At 35.9% G+C, this 9,311-nt stretch overlaps 1 long non-coding RNA gene across 1 annotated transcript; it reads right to left on the bottom strand.

Moving 5' to 3' along the window:
• Positions 1 to 3,367: 3,367 nt before the first annotated feature.
• Positions 3,368 to 9,084, bottom strand: LOC145034624 (uncharacterized). The gene is made up of 13 exons (XR_013678132.1): positions 8,500 to 9,084; positions 8,348 to 8,416; positions 8,055 to 8,237; positions 7,940 to 7,971; positions 7,770 to 7,855; positions 7,133 to 7,220; positions 6,808 to 7,048; positions 6,356 to 6,699; positions 6,013 to 6,280; positions 5,315 to 5,432; positions 5,190 to 5,227; positions 4,888 to 5,008; positions 3,368 to 3,621 (listed from the first exon to the last, which is right to left on the bottom strand). It is a non-coding gene; the product is annotated as an uncharacterized LOC145034624 (long non-coding RNA).
• Between the last annotated feature and the right edge of the window lie 227 nt (positions 9,085 to 9,311).

The following is a 9,311-nucleotide window of genomic DNA, read 5'->3' as shown; positions in this document are numbered from 1 at the left end:
AACTAACACATACAACTGGTTCTGTCCTAAGGCCTCGCCTATCCTGGGCCTCGCCCATATCCTGCTACTGATGAGTCATGGAACCCCGTCCACGCTACTAATGGTAGTGAGGTACGGGCCTAGCCCACTCCTACGCCTGTTCTAGTTCGGGCCTCGCCCCTATTCTGCTACTAATGAGATATGGAACCCCATCCACACTCTGCTACTGGTGAGATACGGGACCTCGCCCACACTCACCTCCCTACCAAGCACATACATGTATCACACAGACAACAAGTATAAACTATCATATAAGCAATTCCTTGGGCACCCGCCCGCTATTACAGGACATCGCCCTGAGAATAATACTACATGGGCCGGCATTGTGGCCTTAGGTCCATTCACACAAAAGGGAAACTCACATGCACTGGCTGAACTTGCAGATGATCTCACTAGCTGCTGTCCGACAACTCACGGAACTCCGGCTCCCCTTGCTCCCCGAACTACCAATACCAATGCAACACTGAGTCTAACTGACCCCCGAAAGACAACCAAGTCCACCCTGGTCCAAAGTCAAAGTCCTGGTCAAAGTCAACCTTCCAGGTCAACCCTACTCGCCGAGTCACCCTACTGACTCGCCGAGTTCATGATATTCAGATTCCTTCCATTCGTGACTCGACTCGCCGAGTCAGTCCATGACTCGCCGAGTCTACCGATTTCTGAGTCCAGACCTGTCCAACTCACTGAGTCTCCACCCGACTCACTGAGTCGAGTCACAACTCGAAGGGTTTGGGGTTTCGCGACCTAACTCGCCGAGTCCAAGAACAGACTCGTCGAGTCCAAGGCAATCTTCATACGACTCGACGAGTTGTTCATCCCACTCGTCGAGTTTCTCCACAACTTCATGCTACTTGCCGAGTCCACTCAAAGGACTCGCCGAGTCCCTTCAGTTCTCCTTACATGCAGAGGATTTTTGAGTCATGCATGGACTCCAAACTATAGATCCACCCTTCCCAAGCCTATTCCACACGTAAAGTTGCAAACTTTACGTGTAGAGAAGGAGATCTAGGCAAAATATGCCACAAACTAGAGTGTAAGGCCAAGGGGCTTCAAAATCGGCTTAATGGATGATACTTTATGCTTCTCCAGGCCATAACACACTTGGATCTAAAGTGGCAACTCCAGATCCGGCTTCTAACTCAAAATAATAACATTATGGCTAAAGAGCCCCAACAACCACACATAGATCTAGGTGCAAAAAGGGTCCAGGAACTAATTTATTACCTCCAAGTGCTCAGAATGAACTCACAATCCCAGATCTATAGCTCCTTCTTGTTCCTCCAAGTTCCTCCTTCCTTTTCCAAGCTTTAATGCACCTTCCAAGGCTCAACTAGGAGATGTGACGGCTAGGGTTCGATATCCAGGGCTAAAGAGGCAGTAAGGAACCCTAGGAAGAAGATTAAGACATTTATATAGGCCCCAAGTCCCGAATTTAGGGTTTTCCACGCACAGACCAGACTCGCCGAGTCACCTTGGCCGACTCGCCGAGTCGGTCGCTTACACTAGACCCGGACCCCGCTTGGACTCGCCGAGTCGGCCCTTAAATTAGGGCTTTTAAGACTTGGGTGTTACATTATATGTTTAAATATACAATTTATTCATTACAAGTATATTCATTACAAAAAGACTTTTCATTATTCTACACGTAACCGTCAGTATAGCTTTGTGAAACACACTTCAAGTACTTATCTAAGTACTAATGAAAGCCTTCAAATTATAACCAGCGTCTCCTGGAGGGAGAGCGTGATACTTGTGTATTAATCTATATGGGACTGACAATCTCGCACCTAAACTGTTAGCTACAGTTAGGCCGACAGGCCTGGGGTGAAAAATGTTGTACCAATTCTGACGCCTGAAGAACGTCTTATTCAGGCTATCATAGGTCATCAAACATGGTTATAATAACTCACAATTTGGTATTGAACAATACGATTAGTGTACGAATATGTAAACAACTTCATATAGTTTTATTACATAATAAAACTACAATACGGTATTTTACATTACAGCTGGTGGATCCAGGCACATACATTTACAGAGTTTTCATACAAATACACTTACACCAGACTATTTTCCAGTACAGAGAAACTTACATTTCAGAAAAACATTCATTTTCATATGGTTTTATTTAATAATAAAACTATGATATACTATTTCAGAGTACAACAACACTTATACATTTTGGTCTTGTGGTATTAAGACTATAATTCATTTACAATAGAAAATATTGGATTTTCTGGAAGAACGCACACTTACATTTTCAAAGAACAAGAGACAGATTTCTAATACAAAACTACTCATGAACTCACAAACTTAATTGTTGACACTCTTTTCAAACCACTTGTATTCTCAAGAAATCAGTAAACAAGTATCGACACAGGTTTTAAGAAGGCGAAGCTTCATAGAGTCACGTCTTTTCGTTTTGCTATACAATTTGGTGTCAAGTATATAATGATTTGAACACAGATGTAAAAACTATACTTTATCAATATCATGGTTGTTGTACTTTGATTACTATTATGCAATTGTTGTGATATTGTACATGACGTCATCCGCCCCCGAACGTTTCCGTCGTTCTGGTTTGGGGGTGTGATAGATTGGTATCAGAGTTTTTTTTATAATGAACTTAGTATGTCAAACAACAAAAGATATACAATTATAAATACAATGGGGGTGTGACAGATTGGCCAGACCTACTCGTTGAATCTAGGCTTGGACTCGCCGAGTAGACCATTTAAATCCCCGCGTCATTTCTGGCATCTACTCGACGAGATATGGCTACCAACTCGTCAAGTAGCTATTACAAAAATTAAAATTTATTGAGTTGGTGCGTACCAGGAACGGGGCGTTACAGAAAAACCCCAATCATATGGGTTTAATTGGCATAAACCCTAATTGTCAAGTTCAACCAATTGCATCAAATTGAATAGAAAACAATCTTAGACTCTAATACCACTGATCGCTACTAGAAAAACAGCCTTTTACGACGCGCAATGCGTGTCATAAAAAGCTCAGATGACGCGCAAATGCATGTCTATTTACGACGCGCATTTACGACACTCATTTACAATACACAATGTGTATCAAGGAAAGCCCTATCATAAAAGAAGACGACACACATTTGCGTGTCGTAACCTTACAACGCGCATTTACGACTTGCATTGCGTATCATTAAAGCCCTTGTCAAGAAATGACATGTCATAAATGAAGATAACATACATTTTTGCGTATCGTAATTTTAAATGTTAAAAAAATATATTATTTATAGATTTACTAATTTTTAAATTAAATTTGCATTTAATATCTCATAACAGAAAATAAAATATCATATACAAAAAACACAATCCATTGCATAAAATTTAATGTCATACAAATAATCGTTTCATGGAAAAATAAAACAAATCAATAGAAGTTGTAACAAAAATTTACAGATTAATAGTTCTAATAACCTAATGTGTGCCTCACTATAAACAAGATTTATGTTGATTTTTTTAAATATGTGCCTCACTTGTCTCCACTCTTCCTTAGTAACACCACTCAAGGATTCTAAATCTATGAACTTGCTCACAGTATCTATATTGCCTGCAAAAAAAAAACATAACTACAAAATATGTGTGAAAATAGATTATTACAGTGTAAAAGAAGTAAAGAAGCTTAAGCTTCCTCCGGTGGGACACATGGATAGTCAGACTTGATATACTTTGCAACATGTATATCTCCCAATGCAAGATCAACTTTATTTCTCCAAGTGGAAGGCCATATGAACCTCTTTTGTTTTTAAACTGAATTCATTGCAAGTAGGGATGACATTGGGTATGGGTATACTGGGTTTCGTGTTCCCCATCCCCATACCCGACCCCATCCCCATCGGGGATTAGAAATCTATCCCCATCCCCAATGGCTAATCGGGGATTTTTTCCCTGTTACAAAGTTTTGAACTTTTATAAAAAATAACTCATAATTATATATAAACCAACAAAACAAAAACTAACAGAACTAATATAAAACACTATAATCACTGAATGTCTTCAAATACAAACAATAACATTCAATGTTACAAATTAAATCATTATTTGCAAAAAAAGACATAAAAATTCTTCCCAAAACTATACGTTTGATTGTTAAAAAACATTATTTGTCTACTGAACATTTGCTTAAGCATTATTAAAAATAAAAACATAATTAATACTATATATATATATATATATATATATATATATATATATATATATATATATATATATATATATATATATATATATATATATATATATATATCGGGTACCTATCGGGGCTGGTTTCGGGTACAGGTATGGGTACCCGACAGGTAGAACCATCCTCATCACCATCCCCGCTTTTTATATATGGCCCCATCCCCATCCCCGGTTAACTTGGGGATTTACCCGGTCAACTCGGGTTAGGGTTTCGGGTACCCATTGGGTACAGGTTTTTTTTGTCATCTCTAATTGCAAGAAACATCAAGAACTTGCTTGTATTAATTTCTCAAAAGAATCACTAAATGAAGTAGGAGTATGAACTGCTATTGTTTTTATTCCACTTCGAGCAGCTTCTTTTGTAAGTATAAGCACCACAGGTTGCTTTAGAACATCCCAACAAAACATTTGGATTTGACAAAAACTAAAATGACCAGATCAAACCAAACATAGTATTGCACATAAAAAACTTATTAGGGAATTGTACTTTGAAAAACATTGGTTTGTGTACGGATGAAATTGATATAATTGAGACTTGAGTAGATCTCACAATGCGTGAAATGTTGTAATAAAAAGTGATCAAATTATTTCATTTATAAATTATAAACAAGGCAAAAGACGGGATGGAACTGACCTTCAATTGGGCATCTGCAGAATGCGTGTCAAGCATTGGATTATTGACCATGGAATGACCCCAATGAGTTTGAAATAACTTGAAGATACACTGTCAAACTTTGATTGCTATTCAATCCTTACTGCATCCAAACCATAATGAAACGAGTAAAAAAACATCAAAAGTTTTTAGATGTAAGATTCCAATTACATTTTTAAAATAAATAAAAAAAGATTGTTACATGGAATAAGTTATTACTACTATATTGGTATATTACTAATATATTGCATGTAAAGTTTAAAAAAATTTCATAATATACACACCTCCACAGATGATACAATTCCACTTGATGATGAGATAGCTACAAAAAACAAAGGAATGGAAACTCTTAAAAGAACATAAAAGAATCTAGTTATGAATAAAATTCAAAATTAAGCAATTTAAAAACCTGAGCCTCCTGCGGTTGAAGGACCACCTTCAGAAATACCAATCATTTCTGAGAGCTTCTTTCGCATGACATCATCAAGTTTCTCCAATGACTTCTCCAAAGGCCTCATGCCAACCATCTAAATAGAGGAAACAGATAAGTGATATTTTATTATTATTCGCACCAACAATAAAAATAAGGATTAAAAGAATGGTTGGTATCTACCCTAATAAATAAAAAAGATTTTGCCACATGTCATCTTCTACTTCATTTTGACACTTATCATTTTTTAGATTTTTTGAATTATCTAATATCCACTTGTCATTTTTATAGTTTTTTCTTTTTTTATTCAAATCTCACCTATTAAATGTCACCTCATATTAATTAATTTTATAAATATATTAATTAATGTACATAATAACTTTCTATTTTTGAATTCTTCTTTCTATTAATATATTAAGTGTATATTAATGTAGATAGTATATTCCATTTGTGAATTCATATTAATTAATTTTATTAGTATATATTAATTTAGACCAAATTACATAAATAGTCCATGCAGTTTACCAAAATGTCACAAACTCAATTGTTATTTATTTTTTATGAACATGGTCTTTGTGGTTACCAAAACTATCTGCACAATGAGTCAATGACAAACATATAAATTACTTTTTAGTTTTTTTTTTCAAGTGTGTTTGAAAAATAAGATATAAACTTACACAATCTATGATTCTTTGATCCCAAGCATCAGACCAGACTGCAGCAGAATCCATGAGTGTCATCATCATCAACCACAGGAACCTCTGAATATTTACTTACATCTCTCCATAAACCTAAAACAACTCCATCAACTTCACCACACTCAATCGTAAGGTTGTTAGATAGTATATGCAACACAGGTAGCTTGATATCTTCTGGTGAATTGATAATTAAGTCCTTATGTTAGGAAAGAAATGTTGTGTGGAAACTACTGCAAGAGTACACCCTCTATCACAAAACAATAAGTTGCAGGATCAGAATCAATAACAGCTGTTAATAATAGGAGTGCAAAAACGCATATACCTCAACAAATGATAACCCTTCCAATATCTTTGACTCGTATGGTCCAAAATACCCCTGAGTTCTCATCACTTAAGTTATTTGGTTTTGAAGAGATCTCCTAACAGTGCCAAAAACCAGCTGCCTTAGGCAACTTTCCACGTCCTCTCCTTAGGATTTTCAAATGGAATAGCTCTTGTTTCTACTTGAGAAACAGATCTCTCCAACTCTGAATATAATCTAGAGTCAACTGACATCAAACCATTGGTTGTTTCCTGCTTATTTGTTGTTTCCATTGAAGAAACATGTGTGGAATCATCCTGTGATAATTTTGCATCCATAAATTCCAATGGCTTCAAACTGTCCCCCTGTGACATAACACATCACATAAGCAACTTAATCACTCGTACAAATATATATATATATAAAAGCCAGCTATTGCGAATTTTCATGAATTGAATCTTAATAAAACTAACCATTCGTGTAACAGATTTTTTAAATTTGGTAGCAAGACGACGTTGCATGTTTCATATGATTTCCAGCAATCGGGCCATTTCATTGAGTTTTTTTGAATTTTCAGTTTCACTATGTTCTTTATCTGCTAAAAGCAAAGGAAGAGAATCTTCCATGGCTGTAATACTTCCATTTTGTATATGCTGCAATGATCCATATCTACGTATCATTTTTGTAGAGAAATGGGTGCCCAATGACAGAAGCCTGAATTATATATATAAACTTAAATGGTATAAGAAAATACACAATGCAAAAATATATGATCAAGATGCATAAAAAGAATCATACCTTGATGCAGATGATACATCATTATCATTTCCACCTTTATTCAATGATAAATAAATAGCAGCAAAGACCAATCTCAGGACACCTTTTTCTGCCAAACTCACACCAGATTCAAATGTAACATAACCATAAATTTAGAATAATTAAAAGAAATAAATCTTGTCCATCTGTGTTTTTAGAACCATAGATAATATTTATATATGGTTTTACTTTTACTATGATGCAACTCTCATTACTTGAGGATGTAGGTGCGTACCAAAACACTGAAAATTCATCATGTGATAATATTTATATATGTTTTAAACTACACTATAGAGAATACCATTTTTCAAGATTTAGACAAAATATATTTCAAACAAGAAGCATCAACTTTGACGCTATTGCTAGCATTTGAAGCCCAAAAATTGAAAATTTGAGTATGAAATGGATTGGAGACTACTACTCTAGAGAATATAGATTAGAGATTCAAATGCAACTTAGGTACTAGTTGCTTCTTTTAAATCATATTCTCCTAAAACCTAACCTCATTCACTTACTATTTCATATTTATAATACCTTGTATATTTTTTAAAAAAAAAAAAATTAAAGACACTGACTCAGGAGATTGCTATCAATTAACAAGGGGGGACACCAGCTTTACCAATACCAGAGGAAGAGGAACTATTACTGTAACTCCATAATCAACAAAAGGGTTGTTTGGGGACCAAAAGATTTCACAATTCTAACCTGCATTTTAAAAAAATAAAAAAGAGTTAAATTAAAGGCACAAGAAAAAAAAAATAGTTAAACTCAAGTGAATAAGGGTCTCACTGAGAACAATTGCCTTATGTGTCCCTGAGAACCTGTACAAGAACAAAACTTCATAGTATTAAACAAAACTACCAATAAAAAAATATATAATATGTTAATAAAGCAAGTAAATTACCTACGTGCCCTTGCTATCTTTTTCTGTTCTTCAAGAGGATCGGCACTTGAAGCTGAACCAAATCAATTTCTAGGTGGCAAGTTTATCAAGTTTGGTCATATAAGCGGTCTCAACTTCCCCTTCTTCAAGGGAACTAATTGCAATCGACATGACTTTAAATACACCAGCAATATTCCCAAACCTCTGCAAATAACAGGAAAAAGAAGTTCAAATAGTCTTTCTTTTTTATGATTACGTGTGTAATTTATGTTACAGTGAGTGATACACGATGCTTGCTGTGAAATTAGAGTCACCTTTACCAATCAACCTCTTCGTCGTCTGAGGAACTGGTGAGTTTTTGCCAATCAACCACTACGATGAAGCTAAAAACCTTAATCGGAAAAAATTACTGCAAAATAGTAAAACCTTCGGAATTGTTGATTGGAGGTCAAAGAGATTTAATTACCTGGTTGAAACTTGGGATAAGGATGTCAGAGATGCCTTCTGGGTTGGAGCGTGCAGCTTGAAGATACATCAATAGATTCAAATTTGACGCATACACCTTACCAACATATTAGAACGGTGGATAGAGAAGGAAGCAGTGGATTGGCGTTTGTCAAACAACAATCCAGAAGGAAGTGTGGACTACTTTGATGTATATGGTGTTGTTCCGTGATATATTGATAGGTGAAGGGGATACGAGAGAGTTGAGTAGAGGTGGACCTGAGGTTGTCGGACCTGAGGTTGCCGAAAATGCCAAGCGAAGCAAGGTGATATCGTAGATTGTTGCAGAGGCTAGAGAGAATCGAGAGAATTTGAGAAGCATCATAAGTCGTAACAACGATAGGTGCATTCTTCATGTTTCTTCTCTTTTCGTCATTGTCACGGGAGACTAGGGCTTAAAATTTCTTGATCTTCAGAGTGACATTAGAGCAGAGATCCGATGAGACGATTAACAAGTAAGGTCAGGAGTAGTGGAGAAGCGGATCGGACAGGAGGGAGAGGGGAGAATCTATTACGAAGATGAAAGATAGAAAGAAGGTAGAAAACAACAAAGCTGGTTTTCAAAATTTTAGCGATTTCATTTTCCCTCGTATCTATTAAACGCCCATTCATTAAAATTATAAAGTTAAATTTATAGAGGACGCGCATTTAAGATACAACGTCTTCTGTGTTTTTTATTTTTTTTTCTTATGACACTAATTTAAGGGAACGCAATAATCCGTGACTTAAATCGTAAACTTTTTTGAAGAGATGACACTTTTTTAATGTCACTCT

The sequence above is a fragment of the Lactuca saligna genome, chromosome 3 (assembly GCF_052625555.1).
Source record: "Lactuca saligna cultivar CGN05327 chromosome 3, ASM5262555v1, whole genome shotgun sequence".
In the NCBI taxonomy this organism is placed as follows: domain Eukaryota; kingdom Viridiplantae; phylum Streptophyta; class Magnoliopsida; order Asterales; family Asteraceae; genus Lactuca; species Lactuca saligna.
This window is presented reverse-complemented; position numbering and strand designations above follow the sequence as displayed.